Below are 26,172 nucleotides of genomic sequence, written 5' to 3'. Positions count from 1 at the left end.
CGGGTAGACGTTCGAATCTTTCATTTTCGAATGTATCTACCCACGGAAAATCCTTTGCCGATATCGTAGCAGGTGATTTGAACTCCTCCCCTGTTCGATCCATGGGTACCCATTCTACTTGTTTCAAATCAAATGGAAAAAACCCTACCGCCACAGGTAACTCCGCTTCTTCGTCTACCGGAAATTCTAATGGGAAATCACATGACATGTCTGCCTCTGATTTTAATTTTCTAACTGACCAATTGAATCTAATGATTGATGCAATGTTCAAAGCCACCACTATGACTGAAGCAGTCCAAGTAGGTGTAAAATTTACAAACCAAATTGTTATTGGATTACGTTTTTCTAATGGATCCAAATAATAATTTAAATATTTTAAATTGGAATGCTCGTTCTCTAAATGGTAAAGAGGATGAGCTGTTTAATTTTCTTACGTTTAATAACGTGCATATAGCAGTTATTACCGAAACGTATTTAAAACCTGGATCTAAACTCAAAAGAGATCCTAACCTTTTTGTTTATCGTAACGATCGACTTGATGGGGCATGTGGGGGAGTTGCAATCATCATTCATAGGCGTATAAAACATCAACTGTTTTCATCATTTGAAACTAAAGTTTTTGAAACTTTAGGTGTTTCTGTTGAAACACAGTTTGGTAAATATACTTTCATAGCTGCCTATTTGCCTTTTCAATGCTCTGGACAGCAAGTTAATTTGCTCCAAACTGACTTGCGTAAATTGACTCGCAATAAGTCAAAAATTTTTGTCATTGGTGACTTTAATGCCAAACATCGGTCATGGAATAATTCTCAAAGTAATTCCAACGGCAGAATTTTATTTGATGAGTGCTCTTCAGGATATTTCTCAATTCAATACCCTGATAGCCCACATGTTTTTCCTCTTCTAGAAATCCATCTACGATTGATTTGGTCTTAACCGACTCTAGTCATCTTTGTAGCCAATTAGTTACTCATGCTGATTTTGATTCTGATCATGTCCCTGTTACATTTCAAATATCCCATGAAGCGATTCTCAATCCTATCAGCTTCACTTTCAATTATTTACGAGCCGAATGGAATATATATAAAACGTATGTTGACTCTAATCTTGATGTTAACATTTCTTTAGAAACTAAACATGATATTGACAATGCTCTTGAAACTTTAACAAATTCCATTGTTGAAGCCCGGAGCATTGCAATTCCAAAATGTGAAGTAAAATTTGAATCCGTGATTATAGACGATGATCTTAAACTCTTGATCCGTCTTAAAAACGTGAGGAGAAGGCAATTTCAACGCACTCGCGATCCTGCTATGAAAATTATATGGCAGGATTTGCAGAAAAAAATCAATAAACGTTTTGCTCAATTAAGAAACAAAAATTTTGAAAATAAAATTTCTCAATTGGACCCTGGCTCTAAGCCCTTTTGGAAATTATCTAAAATCTTGAAAAAACCTCAGAAGCCAATTAAAAGAGGAAAACAAATTATTACTAACTAATTGCGAAAAAGCTCAAAAACTTGCTATGCAGTTTGAAAGTGCGCACAATTTTAATTTAGGACTTACTAGTCCAATTGAAAATGAAGTTACTCAGGTGTTCGAAAATATTCTCAATCAAGAGAACGTTTTCGAAACTGCCTGGGAGACTGATTTGGAAGAAGTGAGAACTATTATTAAAAAAATCAAAAACATGAAAGCTCCTGGCGATGATGGAATTTTCTACATCCTCATCAAGAAACTTCCAGAAAGTAGCTTATCATTTTTAGTTGACATATTTAACAAATGTTTTCAATTAGCATATTTTCCTGACAAATGGAAAAATGCTAAGGTTGTTCCAATTTAAAAACCAGACAAAAATCCTGCAGAAGCTTCTAGCTATCGTCCAATCAGTTTGCTTTCCTCCATCAGTAAACTTTTTGAAAAGGTTATTTTGAACAGAATGATGGCCCACATCAACGAAAATTTAATTTTTGCCAATGAACAGTTCGGATTCCGCCATGGACATTCGACCACTCATCAACTTTTACGTGTAACAAACTTGATCCGTTCCAACAAATCTGAAGGCTATTCTACTGGTCTTGCTCTTCTAGACATAGAAAAAGCATTCGACAGTGTTTGGCATAAAGGTTTGATTGTAAAATTAAAAAACTTTAATTTTCCAACATACATTGTTAAAATAATTCAAAGTTATCTGTCAAATCGTACACTTCAGGTTAATGATCAGAACTCCAGATCTGAAAGACTTCCTGTAAGAGCTGGTGTTCCTCAAGGCAGCATTTTGGGACCAATATTATACAATATTTTCACATCTGACTTACCTGAGTTACCTCAGGGATGTCAAAAATCTTTGTTTGCGGATGACACAGGCCTCTCCGCCAAAGGACGAAGCCTGCGTGTCATCTTTAGTCGATTGCAAAAAAGTTTGGATATTTTTTCTTCATACTTGCAAAAATGGAAGATTTCTCCTAATGCTTCCAAAACTCAACTAATAATATTCCCACATAAACCAAAAGCTCTTTATTTGAAACCTTCGAGTAGACATGTTGTCACGATGAGAGGGGTTCCAATAAATTGGTCAGATGAAGTTAAGTATCTAGGGCTCATGCTAGATAAGAATTTAACTTTCAAAAATCACATTGAGGGCATTCAAGCCAAATGTAACAAATATGTACAATGTCTCTATCCCCTTATTAATAGAAAATCAAAACTTTGTCTTAAGAACAAGCTTTTGATATTCAAAAAAATTTTCAGGCCAGCCATGTTGTATGCTGTACCAATATGGACTAGCTGTTGTAATACTAGGAAGAAAGCTCTGCAGAGAATTCAAAATAAAATTTTGAAAATGATTCTAAAACTTCCTCCCTGGTATAGTACCAATGAGTTACATAGAATATCCAATGTTGAAACATTGGAACAAATGTCAAATAAAATAATAAATAATTTCAGGCAAAAATCGTTACAATCTTCGATCGCCACGATTAATGCGTTATATGTTTAGGTTAAGTTAGGTTAAGTATATTCAAAGCGTTTTTTTTGTTTTCTCTTTTATAAACAGGTGAAATCTACTCACCTGTAAAAAATCTGAACTGCTACAGCAAATGAAATGTAATATGTTGTTGACAAAATGTTAATTAAATCTTAAATTTGTTTTACCAAATTAGGATGATAGTGTTGACGCGACATGTTGCGTAGCGCTCGATCAAGTTGAGGACGATCTGCGAACCCTGGAGACGACGTCTCCTACGAACAGCAGAAGCCATCCAGACCTTATCCTGGCTGGTAAGGTAAGTAATGCTTCTGTGGAGCGAACGACGTTGTGCTAGTGCGAATTCTTTGAGGATGACCATTACCAACTGGTGAGCCTGTTTCATGCTTATGATAACACATTTTATCATTGGAACGTTACGTTTATGTAATTTTCAACCAATGAATCAATGAATGGTTCGTTATTGTAAATGTTGGCATAAACCTTTATTGCTGTTTCATATTATTTCAATATACGTAGCTTTCTTTTCTCGTCATAACTCAAAATAACCCATGTATAGTTCGACATTATCAATTACGACGTGTTTTCCTAATCCCACACTGAGCTCATTTTACAGGAATCCATGAATTTCATCATAATCTTAACAGCTGAACAGTTCAGTAAAATAGAACACCGTAATTGCGTCGAAATTTTACAGATTACGGTGATTTTTTTTACCGAATACTGTAAAAAATGACCGTACTCCGTTGATTCATTTTACCGAACTGTTTAGCTGTTGAGATTTCACAGGAATCCGTAAAATAATTTAGGAGTGCGTGGATCGCATCACCAACGATAGGAGACTTCCAGATCTTTTTCCTCCCTCACTAATAAACACTCTTCCCGTGGTGATTGTGGAAATGCAGAGGTGTTCTCGGTTTCTACCAGCAACAACCATTACCTTCTAACATTTCTTCTATTTATCAATAATACGAGTTCTTCTAAAATATCCAGTTCGAGAATAAGAGGAATATCCCATCCATTTTATGCATTTGGATCGAAGTGCGATTCTTACCAGTTCTGATCAATCACGGAGTAGAAACCGTGGCCATGTACAGTCAGTCTATGCTATACTTCTTCCGTTTCTCCCTGTTGCGTGACTTGCTCTTGCCGCCAAAGACGCCTCCGGTGTGGTCGATGCTCAGTGCTCACTCCACCTCACTTAGTCACCATCAACCATCCATGTATGCTCCGAGCAGCGTCGTTCCTATGCTAACGGAGCAAAAACAGCAGCATAATACGATATGTACAACCACTTTACAGTCCACGCTGTGCAATACATGCAGGACCGTCATGAGTATCATTATCATCGTCATCATCGTAAGGGAGTAGATCCATCAGCAAGATGTTCCATATCGGTGCTCGCTCTTGCTCTTTCCAATGGCAGATGGGGAAGCAACGTCGCCGAATGGGATCGTAACTGGGAGCCCTTGAGTTAAAGTCTGGAAAAGGAAAATAAATCATTTCAAAGTCATCGATAGTTCACAATAATTGACTATGACTAACGAAAATACGAATAAAAAATTTTATTACCATTCCTTCCTCTCTCCGATGGACTTAAGGACGTGGCCGACGAGAATGATTATTTTCAGAGTATTTGAACATGGAAGACCTGTAATGTTAACCAGTTGATCATGGTTGTAAAGCAATTTAAGTGCAAAATAATGTTTAAACATTTAAACATAACACTGAGTGTTCTTTAGGGATGGTACACAAATTATGTCACGCTAAATTTCAACTTTTTTGACCCCCCCCCCCCTTTGTCACACTTTTTGTATGAGTCCTCGGTAAATTTTGTAAGGCTTGTCACGCTTGGCTCGACCCCTCCCCCCTTGGAGCGTGACGTAATTTGTGCATGACCCCTTAGGCTTTCAATGTTGAACGGACCCAAGCCAAGTGTCAAATTGTTGGATCCGTATCTGAAAGTGAGCTAACTTTGACGGCTGTTACCACTCGTAAGATGCTAGATATACAAACTAAATCAACCAAACTTTTAACGGAGGGCCCGCTCCATAACAGCGCAGTGAAGATATCTGATGGAGATATGATGCGAGAGGGAAATGATTCGTTCGTGCGACAAGAGAGCACGCCGAAGGGATGAAATGGATAGACGGACGAGACGCGACGCACAAAAGAGCCTGATGCTTGTTGCGCTAGGGGTCCGTCCGTTCGTCCGTAGTCGTCGTCGTCATCGTTCGGTTTGGTAGAGCATTTTCGTTTCCCGCTCGGCTAAAGCTGTCTCATTAGTGCGCGCGCAGTTGTCGAAGCTGGACGCTTTTGCAGGAGCAGTCAAAAGACCTAAAGAGCAGCAGACACAAATCTGCAGCACCGCTTCGAGGAGTAGTAGTACCAGCTTATCCAAGGGATTAGTGAGGTGTTAGGGTGACCCCCCGATCAGGAGTAGAGCGCGCTTAGTGGATCACCACGCACTGCAAACAGCGTCGTCAGCGGCAAGAGCGCAGAGAGTGCCGGGAGATGGTAGTAGAATAGATCGTAGTAGGCGCGTCAGCCCAGCCCGAGAGACCAGAGTGCGTTTAGTAGTTTAGTGAACCGCGCATTGTAGCCCGCGAGGACTCCGACTCTGTGCTTTATTGTGGTGTTTAAGTGAAAAATTGTCGAACCGAAACGACGTTAAATAAAGCAAAAACGGCGGCCGAAGCGAGAGAAGCAGAAAAAAAGTAATACACGAACAGGCACTCTGGAAGCGAATTTCAGCGTGGGGTACCAGACAAAAGAAGTTTTGACTCGGTGTGTGCTTGCTCTCTTGGAAAGAAACCGGTGTGGAACGATTATCTCGGACTTGGTTCACTAAGTTTCTGTCGTCCGGTGCCGGCCAGTAAACGCTAGAGGAAGAAGCAAAAAGTGCAAACACAGAACTGCTGCATACCAAAGATCGAAGCTGTGAAGCAAGAGTTCCGTACTGTGTGGACTGTGGACTGTTAGATCATAAGTATTTAAACCTATGGAACGACCTCTAAGATATTTATTTCAACACTGATAATTGTGATTTCAACTGAATGCTTATAAAATTTACACCAACCTAATCGTACTACTAGAGTAAGCTATAAATCGATAAGTTCTGCACCAAATTAAAGTTACAATCCATCCAGCATAAAACGATTCAAATCAACAAGAGCATTTCATTAGCCGCTAAGAGTGCACAATCAAATCAAATCGCAACCCCTTAATTTAAATTTCTAAAACCCATAAAAACGAACAGAAAAAAAACGTGATAACGATAAATACAATAAACCCCTTTTTCGCCGTCAATCATCGGTCTTAAAGAGCAACAATTACCGCCTCCAATTTTCCACTTTGGAAAGAACGCTAATCGGGCGAGAAGAAATCGGGGAAGAATTGGAAAACCAAATATAAAAAAAAAACACTTCTACTTATCGCCTTCGACCCCCCCCCCTCGTGAAGTGTGCGGAGGAGCTTATTACGGAAAATTTTGAAGATTTACTACACCCAAACGCACTACCGCAACCGGGAGCAATCGAGAAACGCTTTATGATAGGTAAGTTTTGAATTAGATGTTTAAGTTTTTTTTTTGAATTTTTGTGAGATGCTGCCAGTTTTGGGAAAATGATTCAAGTGTTACGAGCATGGGCACCGAGGAAATCGAAAGAATGGAAAAACCAAAACACCAAGCCAATAATGCCTGCCCGACAACGTTTAAATCGAATTATTTTTTTTATTGGGCAGTATTCTGAGTTTACTCGACGATCGAGCTTCTTCGATGGCTTTGGGTGCTCGCATTTTTTTGACGAACAACGATCTCGATTGAGAGGGTGTGCCAAATGAAAATCAAATTCTGAAATGATCCACGTTGATCAACATTCAAAAAACGCGATAAATTACATAAATCAAGAATTTTAAATAATCAAAAATTATACATAGAATGATCGGAAGTAACGTTCGGAAAACATGTTTGGGTCTAATGTAGCAATTCGCAGCGTAAAAAAGAAGTAAGCTTCAGCAGTCAGATGAGCGTATTTTGTAAGAAAAGTAGTCAAAATCTCAATTTCTAAGGAACCTTCGAGACTGCGACCAGTCTCTGACAGAATAATTTGTCTCATAAGGGCTTTAAAGATCATTGTTCAGATTTACTACACAGTGAAAAACATGGAATACACCTGGGCTTTTATTTCCTATCATAAGTTATCTTCGATACCTTGATCAAGGAGTCTACTGATTTGTTTAGAATCTAGATATGAAGACTCGTTTATCGCATATGCACTCTTTTCAAAATTTCTTGCTCAACCTTTATTAGGTCACTCCATTCCAATCGGGATTCCGTTTCAGTCCAAAACGCTACACACTGGATTGCACTGGAAGAACATGTTGGTGGGAGTTGTTAAGCGTCGTCGTCCGATAGAATGGGATTCTAAAGCCAACTGTGATCGTGAGAGTTTGTTGGCTCGCAGCAAAGAGCGATGTTTCGAAGCGGAAACTGAACAAAAAAATCGTTGGAATGTTTGGGGCGTTCCATTTGGTTGAAGGTTACGCGTTTTTTTTTCGGTAGGAAAATTCTCAGAAAAATCAGGCAGAATTAGTCTACACACTGGTTATGTTCTTGAGAGGGAAGCAGATTTTTACTCGGCACATCGAACCAAATCTAAATGGTGAAATAGACCGTGAATTATAGTTTGGAACATGTTGAAAGTTTGTTGGGGAATCTACAGCTTAAATTTGGGAGATCCGTCACCATAAGAGAAGTAGTAGCGATGCTTCGTTTATGCTGAAATAACTTCAAAATCAAATTCAAATGAAATGGTCATCATTTATATCGCTTTTGTTTGAAGATCAAAAGCTTGTTTTTTAAGACAAAGTTTTGATTTTTTTTCAATGAGTGGATGCAGGCATTTTTTGTTACATTTCGCTTGAATGCCCCCAATGTGATTCTTGAAAGTAAAATTTCTATCTAGCATGGTCCCTAGATATTTAACTTCATCTGACCAATTTATTGGAACCCCTTTCATCGTGACAACAAGTCTACTTGAAACTTCCAAATAATGTGGGTATATTGTAAGTTGAGTTTTGGAAGCATTAGGAGAAATCTTTCATTTTTACAAGTATGCAGAAAAAATATCCAAACTTTTTTGCAATCTGCTACAGATGACACGCAGGTTTTGTCCTTTGGCGGAGAGGCTTGTGTCCACGCAAACAAATATTTTCGAAATCCCTGAGGTAACTCAGGTAAGCCAGATGTGAAAATATTGTATAATATTGATCCCCAAAGGTTTTGAGTAACACCAGTTCTTACAGGAAGTCTTCTTTTGGACGTTAAAGGTCACCAAACACTTAATTTTTGTTATATATAGAATATTTTTCAGAAACGTCTTTGAAAATGCTTTTTTAGAACTTCCAACATTTATCACAAATTATTTCTAGGGAACAACAGTTTTATCCCATCATCAATACGTTCTAAGTTTGATAAAAACTTAGGCCTTATTTAACATATTTAGAATTCGAATTCTTATAGATATCGCCATAGAATTTCAGTACGGAATTTTTCTAGCAAGTTCAACATTGATAAGATCATCTAAATCATCTCAAAAAAGACAAGCTCTGGGTGGTAAACAACTTGTGCTTCTTCTCTTCAAGATGTTTGAAAAGAAGTTCGCGATCCTCAAGAGTTTCCGGCAAAACGCGACAGTCTTCTTTATTTGTGATTTAGAAGGAAACCTTGATTACCCTAATGGAGTTCAAGATCTTCGACCTAAATCTTCAAGATTCGGAACAACTGACCACGATTGCTGTTACTATTTGTTTCCTCACTTGAATCAAAGAGCCTGGGCTAGAGGCTGCTTTGATTTGATGTTCGGAAAATATGTCCAAAGCATCAAACTGATTGCTCATTTCAATGCAATTATCAACATTATTCATTCCACCCTTCAAAAAAGTTCGCATTCCGGAGAAACGTCCCTTCTTACATTCTCGCCACGTTTAGTGACAGTTTTAAATCCCACTTTTTTGGAAAGAAGTTCTTTCTTTCTTTCTTTTTTTCAGAGATTGACCTTTCCTTTTGTTTGTAGTCGCAACCATGTTTGGTGAATAAACGAAAGAAGACGTTACCTTCGAGAAGTTTTTCCCCAAGACGGTGTCCAAGAAGAATTATCATCGCTAGCTTTCGCTAACGGGTCCAACGAAAAATCGAAGGCACGGGTCCATACAAGGATCGTGAAGGGATCAATAGTAGAAAAAATAGTACTGAAAAGTACTGTTTTTGTAGCACTGAAAAGCACTGTTTTATGGCTTTAGGGAGTTTAAAAAAAAACTTCCAAGAGCAGAGAAAATTCTGACTTCAGTATAGTCATATGTCCTTTAGGTTCACTATCAGCGCTATCTATGGACGTTATGACTCTAACTGCATTCATTTGTATAAAGTCATGAAGTGGAAGAAGATTTAGCTTTGCATGCAATGCATTTGAAGGGGGGCAACGTATTGCCTTTTTATACAAATGTCAGCGCATTCAAGAATGGTATAAATTTCAGCCTGAAAAACTGTTGACCAACTTCCCAGTGCATAAGATACATTTACTCCAGGGCCAAACACTCACCATATTATCTTGTTTTGAACCATAAGTGAAAAAAAATACTGATCCAGATCGGAAAGTTGGTCCTCCTGTGTCCCAATCATGTATTCAACATGTAATGGTCGTTCACTAAGTTCACTGGACTTATTCTAAAGTGCTTTAATATAGTCGTATGTCATTTCAGTTCACTATCAGCGCTATCTATGGAGCTTCTGACTCTTATAACTGCATCAATTTGTATAAAGTCATGAAGTGCGTATTGTATTGTCTTTTGCAAGTCTCTGTAGCTTATTTAACTTGCTTTTTCCCACATAAAATAGATGCGGTCGAAAAGATCCAATGAACCATCTTCGGTTTCAGACTCCATTTTCTACCAAAGGTTCTTTTGCAGTCCCACAAAAGCATTTCTTGCTTTTTCTATCTGTTGTTCTATATGCTTATTCAAAAAGAGATTACTGTTCTACAAATTTGGCACTAAGAGATAGAGATAGTTTAGCATCTCCTATTTTTAGAGCCGAAATACAGATTTTGCGTCTTCTTGTAAGCGGTACTATTGTAGTTTTTTTCAGGATTTATACTTAATACTTCATTATTGCACCATGCTAAGGTTAAGTTGAGTGCTGGTGTTGGCATTCGCTCGGAAACAGTTTTATCGAATTTACCGCAGACTTTAATAATAATATCATCTGCAAATCCAATTATTTTGAATCCTCGATGCTTTAGCTTTATAAGTAGGTCATCAACAATTAGAGACCAGAGAAGATCCAGAGAAGAGAAGATAGAACACCCCCTTGTGGATAGCCTTGAACAGCTGTTACCTTCACAACTGAATCTCCTAGATGTGCTGATATTTGCCTTCTAGATAGAATCCCTTCTATCCATTCAAATATTTTTTCAGGAAAACCTCGATTTCTCATGGCGTTTTTCTTCGATGTAAAACTAGCGTTGTCAAACGCGCCTTCTACATCGAGAAAAGCAACCAGTAGTATTTCCTTAGTGTCAAAAGTTTTTTTTTCAATTTTTGAAACCAGCGAATGAAGAGCGAGAGAATCCAATGCCCATTAAATCTTAGAATATGTAAAAATATCTGCAACCTCTATCTTGGATCTATCAGATTCATTTAAAGAGGTTGATATCTTGATTTTTTGATCGATTTGTTATGGGGATGGATCCAGGAAAATGAGTTTCCACCATTTATTCCGAGCTTTCTTGTTATCGGCAATGTAGGACTCATCGTCCTTTTTAACGTACCTAGACCATTTTTATGATCCTTAGAAAGAACTTTACGAAGTCTTGCAGCTTCATGAGAACTTTCTATGCCTTCGCACATGTGTCTCCAATTTTTGCGCTTTGATCTTCTTATTTATCTATTACAATTGGTTAGGGCCTCTTTGTACAGAGACCAATTAATTGTCAATTTCGTCAGATTGAATTGTTTTCGATCATTTTTTCTATGCTTCTCTAACCTTAGGTTTCAAGGAATATCTCTGCAAGTAGATCGCTCCCTGCCGGACAGCTTTTATTTTAAGCATTACTGGTGGAAGTAGTTAAACAGTCAGCTGCCTTTTCTAGTTCCAAAGATGAATTTATCGTGACAGAAAACAGAATACCATACAACATTTAAACGAGGAATCCTATGTTGCAACGTCTTATTCAGTTTATTAAAAGCGTCAATAGACGCAACAAAAGAACTTATTTCGGATAGGTCGGATAGGAATGTCGTTTGACAATAAATTGATAAGATCAATCATCTTTCAAACGACATCAGCCAAACATCAGGATCAGATAAACTTACTTTATGTAACAAATTTCGGTTGCGAGTAACAAATGCTTCATTTGAGTATTTCCTAGCCAGTATTTTACACACATAAAGATTGACTAAAAAACTTCTTTGGAACCTTTATTTACTATCTCCAGTCGGAGAATTCGTTATGATAAAGGATTGATATATCAAAACGCCAACGAGCATTCCGTTTAAGCAAATCGCAAAGTATGTAATTAGTTTCGAAATGAGTCTACGCAGCGTTCCTTCTTTCAGCTATTGGATACCAAACCTCATACTGATAACACAGACAAACAAACTTAACACTGATAAATTGTCCATCGACCAAGTATTGGAAGATCGTTTCAAATTGCTTAGGTTTCACACATTACAACCAGAACATCGCATTTCATGTTTCACCATTCACACTATCACCTCCTGCATCAACAATAGAAGTTTACACAACAAGTTGTAAAATTAAAATTTACAAGTACATCTGCGAATGGTGATTTACATATACACAAGTCGTACATTTATCCAATTGCGTACAACTTTTTTGGCAAATTCGTAGAAAACCACTTGAGGGTATCAGGAACCATCTCTGGATAAGGTTATCATAATTTTGCAATTTATGAAAATTATTGTTTACGCAACTTAAAACAAATGCGTTGCGTACTGAGTCATAAAGCAACTATAATTAGTTGCGTAATTACTGTTACGATACTGCATAATTTAGTGTAGGAAAGAGGACCGTTTGACCGATGAAAAACAGCCTATTACGATGAGAAGTAGCTAAATACCGTATTCTATGAAACATGGCTACCAGATGATGATTAAGTGACGTGGGCGATGAATTTCAATCGTCCGTTTGTCTGTGCTGATAATATCAATCGAACCAGTTATACATTCTAGTGACGTTCGGCAAACATCAAGACACCCGGTTGCGGTTGATTTCCCTCAACTCAAACAATTCCACCACCGCCGTGTCGACCCCTGACTTTGGGCAGCTGGTCCCCCTTATCCAACCGTATCGGACAGAACATTCAAAGCTAGGTTCCGATCCAAGGCGATTGCGCTTACCTATATGTACTCCTCTTAGCCCGGCATTCCTCCATATGATATCAATTTATATTTATCATCTCATTTTATATTATTCCACCTCGCGCGCGTCTTCCCCCCCCAGGCAAATGTAAAAGCCCTGGTGGCATTGAGCAGGAATCCCGCGTGAAAGAAACTCTTTGTACAAATTAGAATTGAATGGCGTTTGCCGGGGCTCGTGCTCGACAACAGCGACGATCCAAGAAGGCGAAGACGACCAAGTCCAAGACGACCGAGGCCAAAGTAAACTTCTAATAGCAGAGTAGGAGAAAATAAATATTTGATGAATGTTCTTCCTGGGGCTTACTCCTAAGAGGGGCCAGCGTTGAGCCCCGAGCCAATTCGATGGTCTAGCCCGAGTGACACTATCGTCGTAATCTGGAATGCAAAATGCCGGGGGGAAAGAGTTTGTGGGCGTTCTTCGTTCGATCGCCCATTGTAGGCCAGATTGGTTCGAGTTTTGAACACCTGCCGATCGCAGCGGCTCCTTGGATTGGGCGCCTTTAGTGAGGCGCGTTTAGTAGTTTCAAAATCGCTGACATTCCGCTGGTCGATCTGGATGGTGATTGTACCTAGTGGTTTGTAGTTACTCTCCGTCGAAGTGTTAGTGTTGAGCCGCTACAAAGCGCTTTAGTCATCACCGCAATCCGTATACGAACCACAAGCTTCACGGTTCAGAAAGCACCATCATTTATAATGTTATTTCTTCTATATCTTTTCCGTCCTCACTTCTACGCAGCCCGCCGCCCTCCCCTCTCGTGAACAACGATCGTGACGTGAAGGCGGTGGTGGTGGTGTTGGCGGTGAGTTGTACACTTCTACCAGACCAACCGCACCCGGTTTTCCGTCCTCGTCGTAGCTGTTCCTCATCTTTGTCACTGTGAACGGTTCGTTATCCGACTCCAACGTCGGACGTCGCCTTCGAAACAGTATTGTCGATTGCTCTCAAAATTTGCCTCCTCACGTGCGATCTGCATCTCCGGCGACGAATCTCGACCGATCTTTAGAACAGAACGTGATCGCGCGGTCGAAGTTTTCCCGGCTATTGTTATCGTCTCCGAGAGGCGAGAGGGGGGCGCTTCTTCCGCGTCACGTCGAAAGCCAGCCTAACAAAGACAAATGGAGGAGGTCACACCGCACGCGAAAGTGAACGCTGCGAACCTGGTGGTGCGTCCTTCAACTTGCGGCTGGGTCTGCGCGATGCGTGCACGACCCCGGCAATGACAATGGCGAGTTGGCGAGTTGGGGACAGAGTTTTTCTGAATTAGCATAACCGGGGTTTGAAGGTGGAAACAAAGCGGGTGTTTAGTGATTTCCTTCTGGTTTGGACGAGGTCTGAATGCAATGATCGGTTGATTTGATTCCGGACAACTGTTTGTTGTATTGCAGAATATCCGCAGACTTTAAGAATATGGCACTTAACGCGCAGCCAAGTTTTGATTCTGACACGGAGAGAACGATTTGACGTTTGGCTTAATGTTTTTTGATGCCACAATTAGGCTTACTTTCTGCCAGTGATCGAAAAGTCTGATCTTTGAGCTTTGGCAGCAGATCGATAAGATTACTGATTGTTTATTACCATACGATGTAAACTTCAGTTCGTTTGGTGCCTGCCAGAAAGAAAACTTGATATTGGTGGCCATTAATGCTAGTATTAAGATCGATTAATAGGATTTTGTTGATACACTGTCAGACAATCCAGCTTTTTATTCACCTTGATGGCTTCCACATTTAAGCTCGGTTGCTGGTATACACTGAAAATATTTATTGTTTTATATAACGAAATCATTCGTGTGACCTACGAAATTATTCGTTGTTTTCTGCAACGAAACAGTTTCGTAAAATGAATGTAATCAGCTTCGTAATAAAAATCATGCTCCAAATCAAAACAAACAATGATTGGTATATTGTACTAAACATTTTGTAATCGAAATTCTCTTGTTTCGTATTGAGAACGAACACTTAAACGCAAAGTACGAATCATTCGTAAATAGAGTTGGAGCTTTAGTGCATTGTACGAAATGGGTTCGTGCATTTCACAAGAGATACAATTTGCTGTGTTTACTTTATGTTTACAGTGACTCAACTCATCGAAATATCGATATAAGTCGAAGTATCATTTGATAGCTCTTAACCAACTTGATGTGAATACATTGCACTGTACGAATATGTGTTTGAGTCATTGTATAATCATTTTCGTATTTTCTCCACCTAAATATCTGTCTACTTGGGCGTTCTTCTTAGCCTTACAAAGCTTCTTTATCAGGGCCACGGGCTTCCTGCGGGTTCCACGATCTGGGCGACGATTGGCACAGTTGTGCATCAGAAAATCCCGCTTCATGTCCAAAAGCTAGTTCAGATCCACCCAGCGGTAGTTGGATTTGAGGAACGCGTGCTTCTTCTTACCTCCTTCGGCTTCGGTCGTGTCATGTGTATCATGTTGTATTTTACGAAATGTGTCTACGAAATCTTTCGTTGCAGAAAACAACGAATGTTTTCGTAGATTAAATGATCAGTTTCGTAATATTAAACAATTCTCGATTACTTTTTCAAATGAACGTAGACTACTTTCACACTATTGGGAGAAGAAAAAAGTAATTGGGAATATTATTTCTATCTCTAATTTTTTGATGTTATTTAAAATTAGGGCGGCCCTCATTTTTATAGAAATATAATATATTATTTGTGAAAATTATTCTTAGACCATTCAATTTAGAGGAACACTGTCAAAAAAGTTTTTTGGCTTAATTTGAATGATTTATAGATTTTTTCTTATGTTCGCATAGGGGTGTCTCTAGAAAACTGGTTTTCTGGTTCCAGCCATTTGAATTCTAATATCTCATCAAAGTGATGAGTGAGAAAACTTTCATTTCTTTTGAACCGCTAGACCGATTTTCAATTTTCTTAGACGAAATGAAAGCTAATTTGATTTTGACTTTCCAAGAAAAATATAAAATTTTACAAAAATTGTTTTTTACATAAAACAAAATCAATAATTTCCGTTTTTTCGTGTTTTGAGGGCCTTGGGACCAAAGAGGCTATTGCTGTTCTCATTTTTCCTCAAATTTCAGTAAAAAAATCAGTCTTTTTTCATGGGTACACACTGTAGGTCTCAGCGAAATAGATTTTTTATATAAAAAAATCATAACTTTTGAACAGCTCAACCGGTTTCCAATCTTTTTTATGGAATGAAAGCTTAAGATTTCAACTTTACAGAAGAAAATATAAAACTCCGAAATTTTTTTTACATGAAAATATATATAAAATTCTAGTTTTTAAGGAAATGTTTATATATTTTCATGTTATTTTTTTTTTCTAAAGCTGTTCAAAAGTTATGATTTTAATAAATAAAAATTTTACAAAATCGCGATTTTTTCTGGTCACCCTGTTTTGGAAATGGTCACCCTAATAAAAAATCCAAAAACGCGTGTATCGTTATTTCGAATAAGGAACAAAATAGCAAATTTTCACGGAATTCTATGATCCACTAGATTGGTTTTTCATGGAATGCCTGTATACATAAACAGTCTTTTAGTATGATAATTTTTATATTTACTATAAATTTCATAATGTTTTTCTGAATGTTTTCAGTTAATTTTATTGAACTCTTATCTATTACACATCTATATTTTGTATGTATTGTATTTCTTTTGAAAGTTTTTTGATCTGCAGTAGCCGCCAAGTTTTACCGCTGTCAAAGTTCTATCGCAGCTGCGCGCAGGCTTGATAACCATTGAATCATTGAACGAAACCAATGTATCAAAGTATACTTGTTGAACCCTAAGCTATGAAAAACAGCAGAAAACAACAGTCCGTTGTAGCGTTGTTTCCAAAATACCATCACAGATGTTCGATGATGCTTTGTAAAAATCACACTTTTCAAAATAATGATAATTACTATGGACGTAATTCTTGTTATGACTGAATGACACATGGTGTAAGTGATTGAACGACACAAAAACGTGTCCTGGAAGATGTATAGAACAAAAAAATGTAATTTTACACATTAATTTTACATATATTTAATTATACATATAAATATATTACATATATTACCCGAAACTGAAACTAAAGTTTTTAAAATTCGACACAACTTTACGTCATTAGGCTCGCTTCTTTTATGTGCATCCCAAAAGACGTAAATTACATGATTTTTTGGGAGTCTATAGACTACTTTGATGAGATATTAGACTGGAAAACACTGGAGTTAGGAAGCCAGTTTGCCATGGATAACATTAAGACGTAATAAAAAGCTATGAATCGGTTTATTAAAAAGTTGAAAAGAATCCTTTTTATTTTTTGAATTGAATGCTCTGCAACTTTATTGAAGCGGCCACTTCATTTCTATGAAAATTTTGAATCACTCTTTTTTTGAATAACACCAAACATATGGTTTAACTAATATAAACAACTTTGTAGAAGACAGTTTTTATTCCAAAGCTCTTTACATCGCTGCATCTTTAGCGTGTATCTGCTTTCTGAACCACTGTGCAGTGTAAGATTGTCTCAAGTAGTATTTTGTTTCAATTCGTGGTTACATCGTGATTCCGAAATATCAATGTAATACCAAAAAGTGGAATTGGTTCAGAGTTGAATCTAAGTTTGTTTATTCTTCTGAAATACGGTTGTTCGAAAAAGTATTCTAGAATTTTCATCCAGTGCGAGAAACGTAGGTGAAAGACAAACACAAAAAATACGAAAACACACATCTACGAATTGTATATCGTGCATTTTACGATTATTTCATAAAATCACTGAATCGCGAAATTCTGTCAGTTACAAATATTTCGTACGATGAATGAAAATAGCGTTATATGTACGAAATCTTGTTTTACGAAATGGATTTTGGATAAAATACGAAGAGATGTTTTCAGTGTAGGGATCAAACGGTATGACATTTCGCTTGTGTCGTTTGACAGCTGATCGATGAGTTTGGTGATCGACCTAATCGATTTGCAGTCAAACGACGCAAGCCAAACGTTAAATTGCTTGATCCTCACTAGAAAGCGAACTTAGTTGTGGAGGCCATAAGCTTTCATTATAATCAGATCATTTGATCCCTACCAGAAGGCTAACCAGATTGTTGTAGCCATCAGCACATTTTTAAAGCTGGATTGGACGGAAACAATTCTTCCTATGTCTTCCTGTTCGGAATTTCCAATTCAACCCACTGTTATAAATTTGGTCCAAATTTTTGGTTAAGTCTAAAGAGACCACATGTGAATTCCGGCGCACATTTTCTTCGAAGAGAAGAAATTTCCTTCTATAATCCACCACCCAGTAAACACAAACTCGTATACCATAGCGAATAAGAGTACACAAGTGGAGGCGATATACGTACATGTGCCGTTAGGCTGTATGCACAATGTGCGTATATCGCCTCCACATTTGTACTCGTATACACTATTATATACGATCGTGTGTTTACTGAGCAGCAAGTAAATTTTCTTTTCTTCGAAGAAAATACGCGCTGGAATTCGCCTACAGATATGTATTCTATGTATAAATGTTCAGATCAATCGAATAATTAGATTTGAAGCTGTAATATCTAGAAATGCGATGTTAATTCTATTGCTTAGTAATGTTAATTCTATTGCAAACTTTTATTTTTTGGAAAACCGAAGATTTTCAAAACTTTACTGCATGTAGTGGGATAAAGTATGGATTCAAGAAAAAAGTTTTCATATTAAAGGTAAGCTGTGTTTTTCGAAGCGATTCTAAATGTTGCTGCGGCTTGAAATCTCGAAAACTTATTCAAACAGACTCAAGTCAAAAAAGTATAAAAACTTACTTTATACATAAATGTGGGGAAAAGATCAATCTAAAGCATAATTTCTCCCCATCATTAAATGTGCGAATGTGGTAGTAAGAACTTTTATGGTTTGCTCCTTTCTAACACTACATGCAAACACTTACCACGTAGTATATCTGTCAAAACACTGGTTAACAGTGAATGATGCCCTATGTGCTAAAATAGAGCCAACATAGGGCTTATTCAACGCCTATACGCATCAGGCTTAGAAGCACTAATGTTGCAGTAATAGCGTTTTTATGCGATTAAAGTGCTGTTATAAGGCGTGTAAGCATTTGTAGTGCAATCATAATGCCTGTTTGCATCTATGATGCTGATTTGGGGCTTATTATAAGTGCTTTTGGTTAGTTGGATATCCATCAATTCGCCTTGGATTTTTTTTATCAATTTCTCTGGGTACTCTCTATTGTTTGCCCACGAATATCTCCTAAACTTTTCGTAGTAAATATCCCAAAAAAAATGAAAAACACCTAACCTCCAAAATCACGCATCGGGTGTCACTCTTCGTTTCGATTCCCCGTCCCGAACAACCACTAATTTCGAAGAATACCGATCGGAACCACATAATTACTAATATATATTTTCCACCCGTCCGCCATCTTTAACCGTCATCACCCAGTAAGTGGTGCCGCAAAGTATGCCATGGCTCTGGCGGCCGGGACAATTGTTGTTACGGCAACGACGACGACGAAGACGATTCCTTTGAAACAGTGTGTTTTGTTTTTGTTTCACCGCGTCGCCACCTTAGATTGACGCGGCGCGGGTGGCGGTGGTGTTGCTAATAATTTCCCTTTGTTATAAAAGGCAGGTTTTAGCTGTGCGCCGCTGCCGCGGCAGACACTTAAAATTTCAACCACAGCCACCGATTACTGCGACTGACAACAACGGTCGCAAAGCGCCGCCGCAAGCCAAAGCTTTTCGATTTCGAAATCGGCCCCTCGGATCGCGCTCGGTGTGCGCGGAATGCCCGCGCGTTGGTAGTTTTAATTATACTAAATATGTCATTGAAATTAATTGACTGATATATATTTCGTTCCGCGCTTTCTTCTCTGCTGCGGCCGTTTGAGACATGTGTCGCACCAAGGCACAAACTTAATATTGGAGCCGTCTGGAAAGCAGCGGCCCATGTGCGAACGATTGTCAAAAAAACGACAACGATTTGTCCTTGGTATAGTCATATCAGACAAGCGCCATAGCGGCTTGGCGTTTGACGTGCTGGGTTGCGTGCGTAATATGGCGGCAACGCTCACATGAAATTTTCAAGCGCATCTAACAGAAGCCAAGCCCGAACGCGAGTAAGCCGAAGCGAATGCAAGCCTAAGGGCACGGAGTGATCATCCCGCGATCATCCAACCATTATCATCTCCGAGCGATTTTGGGCGGCTTTCCCCTCGAGGGGTAATTCCACTCGTTGGCGGCAACCAGAAGAAATGTCCGACGCGTCGTCTTTTCACCTCGAGGGGCTCAGACCTCGAGTGAAGCCAAAATTAAGCCAATCTGCCGTCATCACCATTGGGCAGGCAGGCGCAGTTCCAAAATTGGCTGCCCCGCTTCAAGTTCACGGTATAATTTGAAGCTCTCGTCTCTCGGTTTCGACTTTCGCGCCGGTGGGTCTCTATAATTTTCCATCCGATACGCCCCAGACGTGGCGCGGCTAGTGAAGCGCCCCTCGGTTGTCAAACGAAAATCGGGTTCGCGCGAATCATCCCTCGGCTCGGCATCAGTCTCGGTGAGTGAGCGAGGCGAGTGACAGCTCGCGAAACAAGTCCCCGACCCATTATAATGGATTGCGTGCTGGATAGCAATTTGCTGCATGGATGGTCCCGAATTTCTTCAGCTCTTTCCCAATTTCAGCTGCTAGGGGGTCACTCCAGGAGGGCTCCCGATTTAGCGGCGTGGCACTTTTGGCGACGACGAACGCTACGCCCAGAAACCGATTCGGGGAATGGGCGAGGAGGGACCAACCTCAAATTTAATTATTGTCCGAATTTGAATAATTGTTAGACAGATGTTTTTTTCGGTCTGCCGAAATATAATTACAGTTGATAAGGGACGAGCAATCTATTCAGGTCCGGGAATGGAAAGAACTGTACAAAAGCAAACGACAAGAAGCGGTCAGAAAATACTTAGCCAGTTGGCAACCGCTTCTCAATTGCTAGATTGGATTTGGATTAGATTTGGATTGCATTTGGATTGGATTTGGATTGGAATTGGATTGGACAGATTACAGAATGATTACATATACAGATTACAGATGTCTCTACTCGTCTCTGGTTTGACTGTTATCTGGTGAGATTGATGATCGACTGTCAAACGGCACGAGCTAAACGATAGATTGTTTGATCACTACCTAAGATCGATTTTGATGCCCAATGGCGATCTTGAATCGCTGGGTAACGATTTAGTGAATGATTGAATGTTCCTATTCCGAACGAGTATTCTTATCCTGATTTCTTTGATCCTGCATTCTTTTCCAACTGATTGTTTCCAAAAAAAATCTAATCCAGATTAGCGAAACTTTTCAATTCGAATCAGGTCTCTGATTCAGCACAGTTCCACTGCCAAAACGACAAGTTCCCATTATTCCTAATCGGTTCCTCTCGCATACCTACCTTCTCTTGATTGACATTCAAATACGCCGCGCGGTCGTACAACGAAGAACAATCCCACCAAGTGAATAGTGCCAGCAAATAATTCATCTATTCATAACTTCCAACAAACGAATCGAACGGAGCGCGATGAAAACAATCATAAATAACTCCACTGCTTTCATCCTTTCTTCTGCATTCAGGTCCAACCGTTCAAGTGTCGCACTTGAACTCCACCTAGGCCTGTACCGACGATCGCCGCAGCCGCGATCATTTCTAGAGCATCGGCCAAAGAACTACGTCATCGCGGCCAGTGCCCGAGTTATTGTCCTCGCAAGATCCGCATTTGAATATCGGACGGACAGTTGTTGTTGTCGTTTCTTCTACATCTCATTTGTTCCACCTCGTTTCCAGTTGTGGTCCTCTCCTCGGAAGAGAGTCCAAAGCAATAAATTATTTATTTTCGAACAGGGTCGACTCCAGCGAGAAGAGTGCTGGACCGCGCAGCAAGTGACGGGGGCTTGTCCCTCGTGCTATTGAACTTGAATATTGTCCGAACTTGAAACGATCCCCCGACCGTCCGCCTGACCATACCTTTTGAGGCGGGGAGGAAGCACTAGGCAGAGACACGACTTCCTAACGGATTTCTCTCGGCGCGGCACAGCATGCGGCAGTCGTCGTCGTGCGAGTGCGCTGCTCTTGTAACTGTAAATATGTAAATCTCTCGGTGGCGGCGGCGGCTGCGGCAGTGCAGAGCGGCCGACACACACAATTGTAGTGCTCCCGATTCGTTGCACGGCCGCCTACGTTGACACCTTTTTCGATCTCGCCTTTCGCCTGCTTCGGTTCGGCATCGATAGCGTAAGCTGTTACTCAATGGTTTATTAGCAGTCAACTTCTCCGTAACAAAAGGGGCCGTTCAACTCTTCGGATTTTGCTCGGCCGGCGGATCTTCCTGCGCTCGCGGAAGCTGCCCATTTCTTATTCATTCCAATTGCTTGTACTTACTCAGTTATTTATTTTTATTTATTTATGGATATGATAATGTGCCCTGTTCCCGGCTTCAGGCTCGGGTGTCGCTGGATTCGGGGTCGCGGCAGCCGCAATCGAACTCAGCTCGGTGTGTTATTTTTGGTACCACGTTCTCTTCCTACGGCCGAGAGCCGTTGCTGGAATCTAAAATTGCTGATGCTGATAAATTTCAATAACGGATTTTCCCTGTTTAATTGTTTACTTTGTTCTTCACCAGTGTGGTGTGAAGCGCCGCCTCGACTGCCGCTGCTGGCCGTGGTTGGTGGCCATCGGTCATTGTTTCCCGACAATTGAGCCGTTTAGCATGTAGACGTGAAATCTCCCAATGGATTTGACCGGCCTGGATCCTCTTGGACTGAGGGACGTTGAACCACCACTCCGCATACCTAATTACATGCTGCTGCTGAGCTACCCGAGGGCCAATGGGCTACCATGGGAAGAAGAAAATATTGATTCTTACCCGCTGATTGCTCACACGCAGATTTAAACTACCTGATCCGACCGCTGAGCTGGGTACGTCCAACCGTCATTAATCATCTAATCGACCTGAAAGCTTTACGGTCCGGTTGGGCGCTAAGGTTGATAAGCCTTGAGAGCACACACACAGTTGGGGTCAATCGAAGCAACCCGATTTGTCTTCGATTGGTGGAAAATTTCCAGAGAGGACCCCTCGTTCGGGCGAGGGGCCTGTTACGCGCTTCGGAGTGGCCTGCTTTGTCAATCGATTTGATGACCAGATCGGCCGGTCACTTCCAAAGCGAACTCGGAACCCATTTGGCTTTTATTAGTTCACACGCCACAAAAACGGCCCCGCAAAAGGCTGCACAATTTTACGATTGCGCGCGCTTCGGGATCAAAAGCAATTTTTCGCGATTGGCGAGTTTTTCGGTGTTTTTTAACGAGTTTTAAAACAGAACGGCAATTCGCTAGGGCATCTGGTTTCGATCAACGTGGGAAAGTTGGGGGCTTGCTAATTTTGGTCGCCAACTGGTTTGGTTGAGTTTTTGTGATTGATGTCGTCGCGGATGGAATTTATAGCTTTTATGAAAGCTTGTGGAGCGGAGCTGATTGCTCATTGCCAGACTTTTATTCGATATTGTTATCTTTCTGCTGTTGGCACTCAATTGAATAACTTCTGCTTCGCAGTTCTTTCAGCTATCTAACGAAATGACTGTTGGATATACTCAAAACCAGCGAATTCAGAAACACTGACCACGATTGGCGAAACCCTTTGCATTCTTACTTGAATCGAAGAGGCTGCTTGGTTTGGTTGCTCAGAAAATTTGTCTAATGCAGGATTTGTTCGATTTCAAAAAAATGATGCAAGAGCTCCCTCTGAATTTCTAGCGGAGTTTCTTCAAAATTAGTTCTTTCGAAAGCTTCTCCATGTTCAACGGAAGGCATTCTATCTGTAAACACATGACAAACCCCTTTGATCAGCTTCGTCGTTCCCTTTTCCTGACATGAGTAATAACCCTAAGAAACCACACCCAGCAAATAAATTGCGGCATAATCAACCCAAGGCTGGACATCTCGCGCTCGACCGTAGCTAACTGCAGAGAAGGGCGCCGATCGAACAATTGATCTTCCCGTTAGCAGCACAAAGCCGCTTCTTCAATTAGACCACCAATTGTAATCTCTTTCTCTTGGCTAGTGGAGAGTTCGACCGCAAAAGCTCATCGGTGGCATTAACCGCCGCCGAGCTTCACGATCGAACCTGACATGCGAGTTAGGAATACAATGTTGCACTTTGACTGATTGCAAATTGTAAAAGCAAAGCAAGGCGCTCAAACACACACGACATTCACCGGTCGTTTGCTGCTAGCGCTGATCCTATACAACCTACACAACACATTGTACAATTAGGGTGCGGATTATTTTTTGAATGTTTTCAATACCAAAAGATTGTGTTTTCTTCTGAATTTGAACCACGTAAATAGGAAATTGAGACAAATATATTAAGATTTAAAGGTGGCGCAAGCTAGGGTGCAAATGACTTGAAAGTGAATATATTTAAGTTATAAAATATGACCTTCAGTGGATTTTACATAATTTCATTATTTTCAACTAATTTAGAATTTTATAGCTCTATCCCAAAACTAAATTTATGAAAACTTTGCAGAAAATCAAAGCTGTCTTAAGCGATTGTAGTCCTTGAATGTATTTTCCCAGAATCCCAGTTCCTTGAATGACCCTTTTCCTCGAATGTTATTTCTTGGAATGTCCCTTCGCATCACCTAGGCGTTTCAAAAAGGTCATCTCAACTAAACATAAATTGCCAAAAATGCTGAGGACTTTTAAATTCGAAAAATCCACGGATCAACCGGTACGTTCATCACCTTGACATTATAAATTTCAGTTATAAGTGTCAAAAACTTTTCAAGAAAATGGGCTATTCGGGGTATTCGGGGAATTGACATTCGAGGAACTAGCGTTCGGAGAAATGACATTCGGGGAAAGGTAGCACAACCATCTAAAACAATAAACATTATTAGTTAAAAGGAGGTTTTTCAAAAAATTTCCTCATTTTACTAAAAAAAATGAGATTCGTTTGATTACATGGAGCTGGATCCTATTCTGGGCACTTTCAATTCACTTCGGCAGGAGGATTTTTTAAACTCATATTTGAACACAATATGCAACGTGTTGAAGTGCTTCTTTTTGCGAAGTTTCGGACTATTCGGCCTACGAATACCCCCCTAGTCTCGTTGAATAATGGAAGCGCCCATGTAGCTCGTTACCCTAACTTCTTGAATACCTACCGTAGACAGGGGGCAAATATATCACTATTTCACAACTTTTGTTGCATTATTCTTAAGAATTTCAAGATCATCAAAAAAAACATTAAAATCTGTTCCTAATGAGCCTCTTTAGGTTTATGTATTGCTGTGTGCGTTTAAAACGCAAATATCAAATGCGGGTACACCTAACATGGTAAGATTTTCCTCGGGCAATCCGATGTCAAAGTAAGCTTTTCTATGCTAGGCTGGCGGTGATGTGAGTAATGATTGCTAGGTGTTCTTTGATTATCTTGTCTTACCGCATTTGAAGGACATTATGTGAAGATTTGCACCTTAAAAGCAAACAGCAATATTAGATTTTTTATGATATAACATTTAACTAAATATAATTATATTAGCTAGAATTAGCTTGAGAAATTTAAAATCACACTCTGGGGCGAAATTGATCACCATGATCGCAAACAGGTTTTAAAAAAAGAAAACCCTGTCTACTTAAATAAACCCTTCTGAATCTGAAAATTATGACAAAACTCTTACAACTGGTATATTTGAATAATATATTTTAGAATATACTTTAAAAAGTCGGCATAATAAGCCTACGTGTTGGCAATTGTTCTTGAGATTAGTACGTTTTTCCATAATAAACAGTTTTATGAGCCAAAAATTGGCTTGTAATCCCAGCTTACTTTTCAAGTAATTACCCGAACTCTACAGTTTACATAGAGTTGGTTTAAAAAGCCTTCAAACCTTCAAGTAATAAACAAAGTTCAATTCAAACTTGTTCTGAACTTTCTAGTTGTTGAAAAGTTCACGAGATACTGTTTCAAAATCAAATATCCGTAGTGTTCTCCTTATCAGCGATAAAAAATCACTGATACTAGATTTCTTCTCAAAGTGATCTTTGGAGTTCCCTGCTTAAGTTGCTATATGATTTTGCAACATATGATTTTTAAAATAAGTTCTGTAGCTCACACTCAAGCTTACACAGCATTTAACACAATAAAACTGTAACTATTTCTATTAAAAACTTACTTCGTTATAAAGAAAATAGTTTGAAATAATCATTAGACATCTATAAACTGGAAAACATATAATTTCTGTAATGTGAACGAAACATCCAGCATTCTTGAGAGGAAATACAATTTGGTACCATCTTGGTAAAATTCGCCCCAATACTGTAATACACAACTCTCCATCTGGTCACCTTACCGAAATACAAAGAAATTTTATAGAAGGACCTCAAAATATGGTTTTATTTGAATATATACCAAATTTGGTGTTTTTGATGGTAACAATGTTCTACAAAATTATGTAATTAGTTAAAATACACAAATTGGTGGAAGTGAATAGGATTCAAAAACCAAAATTAAAAAATCATAGTTATTTTTTGGTAAAAATTGCCATTTTCTCGATTTTGATGGTATCAGAGAGGCAAAATAATGCAATAGAACCTCCCTGGGTTTACAAATTCTAACTGTTCCGCCTGTATCCAAACAAAGAAGCTTGAATATCATGGGCCACTCTTTTTACTTCTAATATCACCTCATCTGATATTTTAATCATTTAGAATCCCATT

At 39.3% G+C, this 26,172-nt stretch overlaps 1 protein-coding gene across 1 annotated transcript in view; it reads left to right on the top strand.

The window, feature by feature from the left end:
- Positions 1-5,199: 5,199 nt before the first annotated feature.
- The window catches only part of LOC110679221, a 68,478-nt gene continuing 47,505 nt past the window's right edge, over positions 5,200-26,172 (top strand). Inside the window, exon 1 of the mRNA XM_021853361.1 lies at positions 5,200-6,541. The gene's annotated coding sequence lies outside the window, so the exon portion shown is untranslated. The remainder of the gene's footprint in view (positions 6,542-26,172) is intronic.

Source organism: Aedes aegypti, chromosome 3 (genome assembly GCF_002204515.2).
Source record: "Aedes aegypti strain LVP_AGWG chromosome 3, AaegL5.0 Primary Assembly, whole genome shotgun sequence".
Taxonomy (NCBI): Eukaryota; Metazoa; Arthropoda; class Insecta; order Diptera; family Culicidae; genus Aedes; species Aedes aegypti.
The sequence above is the reverse complement of the archived record's forward strand: the minus strand, read 5'-3'. Positions and strand labels throughout refer to the sequence as shown.